This window comes from Halichoerus grypus, chromosome 1 (assembly GCF_964656455.1).
Source record: "Halichoerus grypus chromosome 1, mHalGry1.hap1.1, whole genome shotgun sequence".
Lineage (NCBI taxonomy): Eukaryota > Metazoa > Chordata > Mammalia > Carnivora > Phocidae > Halichoerus > Halichoerus grypus.
Window position 1 is genome coordinate 105,317,989 of NC_135712.1, and position 12,353 is coordinate 105,330,341.

General features: G+C 38.6%; 1 pseudogene; it reads left to right on the top strand.

Annotated features, from left to right (window-relative positions):
- The first annotated feature begins 1,016 nt into the window (after positions 1 to 1,016).
- LOC144379923 (large ribosomal subunit protein eL32 pseudogene) lies at positions 1,017 to 1,474 on the top strand (annotated as a pseudogene).
- The last annotated feature ends 10,879 nt before the right edge of the window (positions 1,475 to 12,353 follow it).

Here is a 12,353-nt window from a genome sequence, read left to right on the forward strand (position 1 = left end):
GGGATATTGATGTCATCTGATACCAAGATGCATACCCAAAATTGAAATTAAACTGTATGTGGCATCATTTCTAGGTAAATGTGTTTGGCTTTACGATACTTAGAACCACCACTGAAAAATTAACTATTCCAGTTGTCTAACTGATTTTTTTTGTATAAAGGATGATTTGACAGGTACTACCTGTTAAATTTTATCTGAATCAGAGTGGAGGCTAGGGTGAGGCTAGATGAGGTGCCTAGGGCAAAAAATTTAAGGAGGCCTTTACTCTCAGGGTCATGCAACTGTCGAACCTATACTTGCACAATGCTAAGAGTAAACAACTCTTTAAATTTTACTTACTTTCACTTACTTTGCCCTGATCTTAGCTGTGCTGTAGACTGGGGCAGGTGGGGGCAAAAATAGTTACTTATAGTGTCTCCCAGTCCAAATCTGGGAGATTCCAATTTGGTACATCTCAGGTGAGGTTCACAAATCATTTTAAATAGCTCCCTCATGTAAATCTTGATTTATAGCCATGTTGGGATCCACAGATGTAGTATTTAGAATACCTCAATTAGAAGGTGACATTTCCTTAAATTCAGCATGATTAGCTGCAAATATAACTGTTCTATTCCATTCTGAGTTTTCTCCATGTTTAAAAAGTACTTGAAGATCTGATTTTCTATCGGTTAAGATTGTGTTATGCAGCAAACCAACATAAAACCTTACTAGCAATGGCTTAAACAAATAGGGATTTATTTTTCCCATAACTAGAAGTCTGGAAGTAGGTTACTGCTGGTATTGGTCAACAGTGTGCTAACATCAGGGTCAGTATCTCTGTGACTCTCTTGGGCTTTGCCTCATGCCTCCCAAATGGCAGCTGTAGTTCCAGGGATCACCTACCTTCAAAATGGCAAAGGAGGAAGAAGCAGAAGCACACTACCAGCCTTGTCTGTTCCCTTGTATCAAGAAAGTAAAAATCTGCTCCCTTCCTTTGTGCTGCCTGCAGAGGTGTCAGCCATCTCCTACTCGGCATCATGGCCGCGCTCAGACCTCTGGTGAAGCCCAAGATTGTTAAAAAGAGGACCAAGAAGTTCATCTAACACCAGTCAGACTAATATGTCAAAATTAAGCACAACTGGTAGAAACCCAGAGGCATTGACAATAGGTTGTGCAGAAGATTCAAGGGCCAGATCTTGATGTCCAACACTGGTTACAGGAACAACAAGAAAACAAAGCACATACTGTCCAGTGGCTTCTGGAAGTTCCTAGTCCACAACGTCAAGGAGCTTGAAGTGCTCCTGATACGCAACAAATCTTACTGTGCAGAGATTGCCCACAGTGCCCCCTCCAAGAACCGCAAAGCCATGTGGAAAGAGGAGCCCAGCGGGCCATCAGAGTCACCAATCCCAATGCCATGCTGTGCAGCGAAGAAAATGAATAGACAGCTTATATGCTTGTCATATTTGTGTTAATAAAATCAAAGAACTACAAAGAAAAAGAAAGTAAGTAAAAGCCTTCTCAGAAACCACCTCTTCCCAGACCTCTATTAGGTCTCACTGGCCGGCACTGGATCACATGGCAACCTGTTGTTGAAAGGGAGACTGGGAAAGCAGGAACAAAACTAGTCAAAATAGGCTTAGACTAGTATGTCTCAAATTTTAGTAGGCATTGGAATCACTTGGAAGGCTTGTTATAAAGCAGATTGTTGTATGCTCCACCCCCAAAGATTCTGATTCAGTGGGCCTGGATTAGGACCTGAAGATCTGTGTTACTTCAAGTTCCCAGCTGATACTGATGCTGCTGATTTTAGGAAAACACTTTAAAACAGATTTCCCACCAATGGCTTCCAACCCGGTGGTGGATTAAAAATATCTGGAGAGCACTCTTTAAAGGCACAGTTTCTCTGGGTCCCACTCCTAGATGTTCTTTTCTTTTTTCTTTTATTTTTTTGACAGAGAGAGAACATAAGCAGGGGGAGTGGGAGAGGGAGAAGCAGGCTTCCCGCCGAGCAGGGAGCCCGATGCGGGGCTGGATCCCAGGACCCGGGGATCATGACCTGAGCCGAAGGCAGACGCTTAACGACTGAGCCACCCAGGGGCCCCCTAGATGTTCTGATATAATTTGTTGGTGGGGTCCGGGCTTAACGACTGAGCCACCCAGGGGCCCCCTAGATGTTCTGATATAATTTGTTGATGGGGTCCGGGCATTCCTATTGTCAAAGCTCTACAGGTGTTTCTAATGTAGCCAGGCCAGGAACCACTGTTTGGGCCAATCACGATCCCTTATCTGGGACTGTTATTGAAGTTCCATTAGCAAGGAAGAAGGAGGGGAGGGTAAGAGGGTGGGTTCAGATAGTGGTTCCCAAACTTGTCTGCAATTTTGAATTACTTAGGAATCGTCTAAAAATTCCAAAGTTCAGGACATACTCCAGACAATTAAATCACATCTGTGGAGATGGGACATAGGCATCAGTAGACATTGAAGTTCCTCAGGTGATTCCAAATGCAGACAATTTTGGGAACCCCACGGTTAAGAGAAGATTGCCATGAAGGTGATTACAATTGAAAACTGTAAGAGGAGGGCATGGAGGGAGGTTATTCAGATTAGAAAAGAGAAACCTGGAGACTTATTATAGTTTCCGAGTGTGTGAGAAAATTTCACAAAGAATGCTGTTGTCCATCTGAATTGAAGACTGGCAAGGAGAAAATGGATTTAACTTGGCCAGAGCCCATGGGTTCAATGCAAAGAAGTATTTCCTAGCTGCAAATTGTTACAATGAAATGTAGTGCGGTAAGAGCAGGGTTGTGCAATCCTGTCATTTAAGAGCTATAAAAATAGTATAGATTCTCATCTGTTTACAGTGTTTTAATGTCATTCTTTCTGAAGGTGAAGAGGTGGATGAAATGACCTGTCTAGATGTCTTCCTTGAAAATTTTCTATTTTATTCCTCTTCTCCTCATTTCATATCTCAACTTAAAAGACAGACCTTGCATTAACAATTCAAAGAAAACATAACCTTTGCCCACTATCTGCTTGAATGGATAAAATATCTGACAGCTAGTAATAGTTTGAGATGCCACTAGCTCAAACTGTTTGGATTTCTAAAAGGCTATTTGGAGCTTCTAAATGACAAGCATACTGCCAAATAGAGAGGGCCCTCTGAATTTGAATTGAATAGGTTCTTGGGTTTGAAATGTAAATGTTGTGCTCAAGGATGATTCACCATCAGGTCTGAGCCTGGCAACACACACACAACCAGAATAGCTATTTGCATGCCACATAGCAATAATGCATGTGTTTAAATACAGCTACAATTAAAATGTGTTCTCCTCTGTACATAAAAATGTCACTGGCTATTGTCAGAAGAACATGCCCTCTGAATTGTCTTTTGCAATAGATTTACCCTGATCATACCTAACCTTAATACCAGGAACATGTACCAGTCCAACTGCTGAGGTTTTGGTTCAGAGAAAGGCCATTGATGGAATAAATCCATATTCAATGTATCTTAGGTTGAAGATCCTCAAAATTTAGGAGTGTTGTTCCCAAACATTGCTGCACATTAGAATCACCATGGGAGCTTTTAAATACCTGATGCCCAGGTTCCATTCTATACCAATTAAACCAGAATGATTGGGCAAGGAAGCCAGGCATCGGTAGCTTTTAAGATCCCCAGGTGATTCCCATGTGCAGCAAAGTTTGAGAGCCACTGCCTTAGTCATCTTCACTATGGGATCTAAAAATCTCTTATAGAGAGGATTTCTCATAGGTCTCATGTCAGAAGTAGGAATAGGAATCAGGTAAATTTTCCTCCTTCCTGGGTGTGATGGAGACTAACTGTCCCAAATATTCACCCCTCCTCATTCCTCCATCATAAGAGAACCTCTAATAGTTTGCTGACCACATAGCCACTCAGAAAAAAAGACTACTTTTCCAGCCTCCTTTGTATCAGGGCATGGCATTATGTCTCAATTCTGGGCCAATGGAATTAAGTGGAAATGGTGGATGTATATTCCTGGTCAATCCTTAAAGGAAAAGTGTGTATTTTTTTCATCTTCTACCTTCTTGCTGGCTGGAATGCAGATATAATAGTTGAAACTCCAACAGCCAATTGGATAATAAGATGATTTTGGAAAAAACTGAAGCCATACAAAACAAAGAAACAAAGTAGAAGGAGCCTGGTTCCCAACACCATAGAGGTTGGTATCAACCCTAGAGTGACCAGCTATCTCTGGGCTTCTTAATGGGTAAGAAAAATAAACTTCTATCTTGTTTATGGTAACATTTCTATTAATTGCAGCTGAACTTAAATCTAACAGACTCAGTGTTTCTCAAGTTTTGTAAATATGTCAGACACACCTACAAAGCTAATGAAGCATATTGAAGTAGGTGATTCTGATACCTAAATTTGAAAACAACTATATAGATATCCTGGGAGCTAGAGATGATGCATGGTGAGGGTAAAACTTTGAAAACAATGATTGGTTAGATTCATTTTGGAAAAGTAAATCTACTGAATAAAATATCTAGCAGTATGGTGTAGCAGTTAAAGACTTCAGCAGGAGACAGACCTATACTTAAATCCCGGATTTGCCACTTATCAGCCACTAGTAACTTAACTTCTCTAAACTGGTCTCCTCATTTATAAAATGGGCCAGTAACAGTACCTGTTGATGGTGGTATGATGAGAGTTAAAGGAGGTAATCTAAGACAACCCTTTGTATAGTAACTGCCACATAGTAAAAGCTCAGTAAGTGTTGGCTTGAAAAAAAAAATGGTGGAAGAATTTATGATCTGACTTTGAATTCCATTTTAGTCCCTGACTAGTTCTACTCTGTCCATTATGGAGGCCACTAACCACATATGTCACCACTTCACACTTACTAGGATGGCTATAATTTTAAAAAGATAATAAGTATTGGCTAGACTGTGGAGAAATTAGAACCTGTAACATTGCTGGTAGGATTGTAAAATGATGTAACCACTTTGGAAATCATTTTGGCAGTTCCTCATAATGTTAAACATAGAGCTGTCACATGACCCAGCAAGTCTCCTGGGTGTATAGCAAGAGAAATGAAAACCTATATCCACACAAAAACTTGTACACAAGTGTTCATAGCATTATTATTCATAGTAGTCAAAAAAAGGAAAAAGCCCAAATGTTCATCCACTGATGAATAGGTAACCAAACATTCGACACAATGGGATCTTATTTGGCAATGAAAAGGAAGTATTGATACATGCTAAGTTCATCCATCATGGATGAACTTTGAAAACAATATTCTAAGTGAAAGAAGCCAGTCACCAAAAAACAGCATACTGTGTAATTCCATTTATATGAAAATGCCCAGAGTAGACAAATCCATAGAAATAGAAAGTAGATTAGTGGCTGCCTAGGGATGGGGGTGAGGGGAATGGGAATGACTGCTAATAGGTACAAGGTTTCCTTCTGGGGTGATAAAATGTTCTAAAATTATATGGTGGTGATGGTTGTGCAACTCTGAATATGCTAAAAACCATTGATTGTACACTTTAAATGGTTGAATATTATGGAATATGAATGAAAAACAAAACATGATGCACTCTATCCCCCTCCCAAAAAATTTAAGAAACTAGCTTTGCAGGAAAATATAAAAGGCAACGTCATATAATGGAAAGAAAATTGGCTAATAGTCAACACCTAGATTCTAGTCCTGCATTCACTACTTACTACTAACAACAAGGCCTAGGGCAAGTCTCTTTATTTCTATCTTTGGCCTTTTCATTTATTAAAGGATGAGGGTTCCATTTCTAGTATTTGGTGGCAATGATGTTTTTCTTGTTAGCCGGATAGAGTGGCTGTTGCATCAGATTCTCAAGGGGCTTCATGATCCAACACGTGTAAGAGCTGCTGCTTTTGGCTTCAGCCCTGGACTCTCCTTATGGGAGAATATCTGATGAAGTACCTACAGGAGATCCCCAGGTCGCAAGACCAATGAAACTTCCCTTTCTCAACAGGAACTGCATAGTATATTCCCCAAGGAATCCTGCAGAGAGAGAGGGGATCATGTTCCAACTCAGTTTTGATTGAAGCATTTGGTTCAGGCTATATCCTTCTCTTGCAGATCAAGAGGAGTGTGAGGGAGAGAATTAAAACACTATCTCTGCTCAAAATTATTTTCCTTATACTATATCAAGAACAAAACAAGAAACCCTACCAAGTACAGACTCATCTCAAAAATGTTAACATTAATATGGAAGGGGACTGAATGTTTGTTTCAATCCTCTAGTCTCACTGATGTGGGAATAATGACTAGAGGTTTATAGGACTTGTTCACAGTCCCATTATCTATAGAACTGGGACTAGAACGCTTGTCTGTAGATTCCAATTCTGATGCCTTTTTCTTTGACCTTGTGTAATACATCTTCTCAGGTGAATTTCACGGAGTGAGTGAGGGAAGATTAAGCCTTATATACACCTTAGTTTCATTTAATTTAACAATCATAATGATCAAATTACAAGTGAATGCTAAAGGAATTAAATCTCAGCCTTTATATGAAAGAATTACATCAATAAAATATAAGGCCAGTGTTTCCAAACCCTTGTTGAAAAGTTGGTATGCCTTCTGCCTCAGAACTTGGCCCTCTTCCCTTCTCTAGGCTCACTTTGTTGGTGATCCCATGCTGTCTCACTACTTTATGTACTCCTCTCTCTTCTTCATAACTCATATCTGATCCATCAGGAAATCCTATTGTCTTGACCTTCAAAATATATCAAGAATCCAACCCCTTCTCCATTTTCATTGCTGCCATACTGATCCAAGCCACCTTTCTCCACTGGATTATTGCTATGGCCTCCCAACCATTCCCTTACTTTGGCTTGCTCTCTTAGATCTGATCTCAATATACCAGGCAAAGCAGTGCTTTGAAATGTAAGTCATATCATGTCAAAACTTTACTCAAAACCCGAAATGGCTTCCCATAAAAGCTGAAGTTCCTTGGAGTGGCCTCCAACACCTATATGATCTCTCTCTTCTGCTCATTCTGTTCCTGCCATGGTGATCTCCTCTCTATTCCTTGAGCAAGTCAGGTGTGCTTACCTTAGAGCCTTTGCTTTAACTGGTTCTTCTGCTGGCAATACTTTTCTGTAGGGGTAAATACTGATGTGTATGCAAGTTTGTGAAACTTCATCAAGAAATCACAAATACAAAATTAGAAGCAAGTCCTTGAAGGGGCACCTGCAAGTTAGGGATCTTGAAATTTAAGCTACATTAGCTTCATAGTAAATCTACTTCTTTTCTTTCTCAGATGTCTGCTTGGCTAACTTCCTTTCTTCCTTCAGAGTTTTTTTTTTTCCTAATCTTATCTTCTCAATGAGGCCTGCCATCACTTCTCTGTGTAATACTGAAATTTGTTCCTCCACTCCTCTACTTTTTAACCCCCAAAGCACTTATTATCTCTTAACATACTATATAATTAACTTGTTTATTATATTTACTGCTCCTCCCCCACCACCTTGCTAGAATGTAAGCTCTAGGATCCCAAGTCCCTATAACAGTCTTGACACAGACTTGGTATTCTATAAATATTTGTAGAAGGAATGAATTTCAATTTCTTTAATGCCATTTTCAGAGCAATTAGAAAGAAGTAAAACTGTCACTATTTGCAGATGACATGATACTATATATAGAAAAGCCTAAAGAGGGGCGCTTGGGTGGCTCAGTCATTAAGCGCCTGCCTTCGGCTCAGGTCATGATCCCAGGGTCCTGGGATCGAACCCTGCATCGGGCTCCCTACTCAGCGGGAAGCCTGCTTCTCCCTCTCCCAATCCCCCTGCTTTGTATTCCCTCTCTCACTGTGTCTCTCTCTCTGTCAAATAAATAAATAAAATCTTAAAAAAAAAAAGAAAAGCCTAAAGACTCAACCAAAAAACTAGTAAAACCAATAAATGAATTCAGTAAGGTAGCAGAATGCAAAATTAATATACAGAAATCTGTTTCATTTCTATACACTAATAATGAAAAAGAAATTTAAAAAACAGTCCCTTTTACAACTGCATCAAAAAGAAAGTACCTAGGAATAAATTTAATTAAGGAGGTGAAAGACCTGTCCTCTGAAAACTGTTAAGACTTTGATGAAAGAAATTGAAGACAATACAAACAAATGGAAAGGTATACCATGGTCATGGTTTGGAAGAATTTATATTGTTAAAATGTCCACACTACCTAAAGAATTTATAGATTCAGCGTGATCCCCATCAAAATACCAACAACATTTTTCACAAAATTAGAACAGATAATCCTAAAATTTGTATGGAATCACGAAAGACACTGAATAACCAAAGCAATCTTGAGAAAGAAGAACAAAACTGGAAGCATCACAATCCCAGATTTCAAAATATACTACAAAGCTATAGTAATCAAAACAGTGTGGTACTGGCATAAAACTACACATATTGTTTAATGGAACAGAATAGAAAGCTCAGAAATAAACCCATATGCAAGTGGTCAATTAATCTACAAAAGAGGCAAGAATAGACAATGGGGAAAAGACAATTTCTTCAATAAATGGTGTTGGGAAAACTGGACAGCTATATGCAAAGAAAATGAAAAAATGGTGTAAAAAATGATCACGTTTTTACACTATACACAACAATAAACTCGAAATGTACTAAAGATCTAAATGTGACACATGAAGCCATAAAACTCTTAATAGAAAACATAGGCAATAACTCTTGAACATTGACCTTAGCCATATTTTTCTGGAAACGTCTTCTTAGGCGAGGGAAACAAAACTATTGGGACTACATCAAATCTTTGCAGAGCAAAGGAAACCATCAACAAAACAAAAAGGCAGCCTATTGAATAGGAGAAGATATCTACAAATTATATATCTGATAAAGGGTTAATATCCAAAATATATAAAGAACTTATTTAACTCAACACCAAAAAAACCAAATAATCTGATTTAAAAATGGGCAGAGGACCTGAATAGTCATTTTTCCAAAGAAAACATAGCTGACGACAGATCCATGAAAAGATGTTCAACATCACTAATCATCAGGGAAATGCAAATCAAAACCGCAGTGAGCTATCACCTCACACTAGCCAGAATGGCTAGCATCAAAAAGACAAGAAATAAGATACGGAGAAAAGGGAACCGTCGTGCACTGTTAGTGGAAATATAAATTGGTTCATCCACTGTGGAAAACAGGATGGGGTTTCCTCAAAAAATTAAAAATGGAAATACCGTTAATTCAGTAATTCCACTCATCCAAGAAAACAAAAACACTAATTAAAAAAGATATATTCATGCCTATGTTTATTGCCACATTATTTACAATAGCCAAAATATGGAAGTACCCCAGTGTCTACTGATGGATGAATGGATGGATAAAGAAGATGTGGTGTGTGTTTGTGTGTGTGTGTGTGTGTGTGTGTGTGTGTGTGTATAATATTACTCAGGAATAAAACAGAATGAAATCTTGCCATTTGTGACAACATAGATGGACCTAAAGTGTATTATGCTAAGTGAAATAAGCCAGTCAAAGAGAAAAATATCATATGATTTCACTTACACGTGGAATCTAAAAAACAAAACAAATGAACAAATGAAAACAGAAACAGACTCTTAAATACAGAGAACAACTGGTGTGTGTGTGGGGGGATGGGTGAAATAGGTGAAGGCAATTAAGAGGTAGAAACTTCCAGTTGTAAAATAAGTAAGTCACGGGGATCAAAAGTACAGCATAGGGACTATAGTCAATAATATTGTAATAACATTGTATGGTGACAGATGGTAGCTACATTTATTGTGATGGACATTATGTAATGTATAGAATTGTTGGATCATTATATTGTACACCTGAAACTAATATAACACTGTATATCCACTAAGCTTCAATTTTTAAAAAATAATTTTAAAACATCAAAGCAATTGGAACTCTTAGACCTGGCATATGCTAAATGCTTAGTCATCATCTTGAAGGTTAAATTAATTTTTAAAAAAGGTTAAATGAGTAAATACTGTTCATCTAGTATCTAGCATGTGCCAAGCTCTTTTTCACATTCCCTTGACAATCCCACTAGGTATCTACTATTATTATTCCCATTTTACAGATGAGAGAACCAAGTTTAAATATATTGCCCTTGCTCACATAGCTCAGAAATAACCAAATGGAATTAAACACAGGTATGTCTGATTCCAAAGACTGTGATCCTTCCATTCTGCTGGTAGCCAGTGCCATTGATTAACCCAGTTTCTTCCTGGCATGGCTGAGAGAAACAGTAGAAAAAAACTGCATGAATTTGAGATTAATGCAGAGCTCCAAAAAGTATTTGCTGTGGAACCCTGAGTTTCCATTTTCTCATCTGTAAAATGAGTCTCACAGAGCCTACTTTGAAGGAGAGATAAGAGAAGTAAAAAAGGTAGTGTTTAAGAAAGGGGCTTTAATAAGCATTTAATAAATATTCCCTTCAAAGGATTTGAAAGGGTTTATAATTAAACACACATTCATAAATAGCATTTGGAGGAGCGTGCGAGCCAGTTGCTATGGGGAAGCCAGTGGCAGGGCTTTTGTGGAGCCAAGCACACAGAGGCTGAGCTCAAGAGAACAATGTAGGAGTGGGGCAGAGAAGACCTGCAAACCACAAGGGAATGAAAGAAACACTTTTCTGAAGTTACATTTTGTCCTTGCCTCCTACAAGCTGGCTTGCTCATATCTTTCAGTAAGACCCTGGAGTGGGTCTTTTTTCAACACTTCACTGAACAAGTGTCACAGGATACCTGGAGTTTCCTGGAATTGAGTCATCTTATACAATTTCAAATATTTGAAGTGCTAAATGAAAAAGAAAACTCTAACTTCTTGTGATATTTCTGCCAAGCTTCTTTGGGAACAATAGATGAGGAAAGCCAATCTGGCAGCATTTAATGTAGGAGAGGTTGAGCCAAAGGCTAGGAGGGTCCATAGGTGAGGAGTGACTGGCTAGTACTCACTAGACTCCAGTGAACTGGGCTGAGGGCCCAGAGCTTGCCTCATGTACCCCTGCAGCCAACCTCTCATGCTGATACTGGCATGGGGCAAGCAGCATTGATTCATGTTATTTTATTTTCTTCTTAAGGCTACCTGGGGACATTCTGGATATTTTTTTTTTTTAAGGATTTTATTTGTTTATTTGACAGAGGGAGAGAGGGAGAGAGAGAGCATGAGCAGAGGGAGGGGCAGAGGGAGAAGCAGGCTCCCTACTCAGCAGGGAGCCCGACTCACGGCTCTATCCCAGATCGTGACCTGAGCCAAAGGCAGACGCTTAACTAACTGAGCCACCAAGGCGCCCCTGCATGTTCTTTAAATAATTTAATCTTATGATTAGATAAATTGGCATCTGTAAAATATTATAAAAGAAAAATTTTAATACTCATAAACCTACAATCTTGATATGGCAACAACTAAAAAGTGTTTTATAAAGACTGTGCCCATATATCTAATATATGTGACATTCTTGATTTTCTAGCTCCATAATACACAGTTCTGATATTGAGGAAGGTGGGACAGTAAGATAAATAAGACATGTGTCAGGATTAAGTTCAGTTGTGAGTAATAGAGCCCTCAAAAATAGCAGCTTAAACAAGGTAGAACGTTGTCTTTCCTTCACTTAAAAGAAATCTATAGGTCAGTACAGAAGTAGCATGGTGCTCCATGATCATCAGGGACTAGAACTCCTTTCTCTATTTGCCATCCTTGGGCTGTGGCACTTGATGACTGCTGGAGCTCCCCTCCTGAAGCAACTGGAAAATGAAAGGGAAGTTGAAGGCTTCACCTCTTCCTTTTTAGGAGACTTCCTGTAATTTTCACAGTTGCACCTTTTTTTCTGCTTACATCTGATTGGCCAGAACTTAGTCACATGGCTGTACCCAGCTGCAAAGGAGGCAGGGAAATGTAGTCTATTAAGGTTTTGTTATAAGGAACGACCAATATTCACAATCTGCCTCTACTTGCTTTTGACTTCGAAAAACTTCTGATGAACAACTGATTATCTCTGGTGTTCTGAATACTAGATAAGAATGTTTATTTATCATATTTAATTTTCATATAGTCAGTGAGATGCCATAGGGTGAGAGTCAATAGCTATCTAAAATCATGAAACAAAATGGGATGCAATAACAACTCAAGATATGGGTTTAAAATCTCATTCATTTTCCACAGAGTTGCCTCAGCTGACCTATGATGGCAGGTGAGCAAAATCCCAGAAAACTATTTAAAATTTTTGTACTGAGGTAGTAATATCTTTGTGTAAATTGTTTAGTAGCAAGTTTTTTTAATCATTAGGTAGTTTTATATATATATATATATATATAATTTTTAGAAAACATTGTATGCTTAAGAAAATATGATT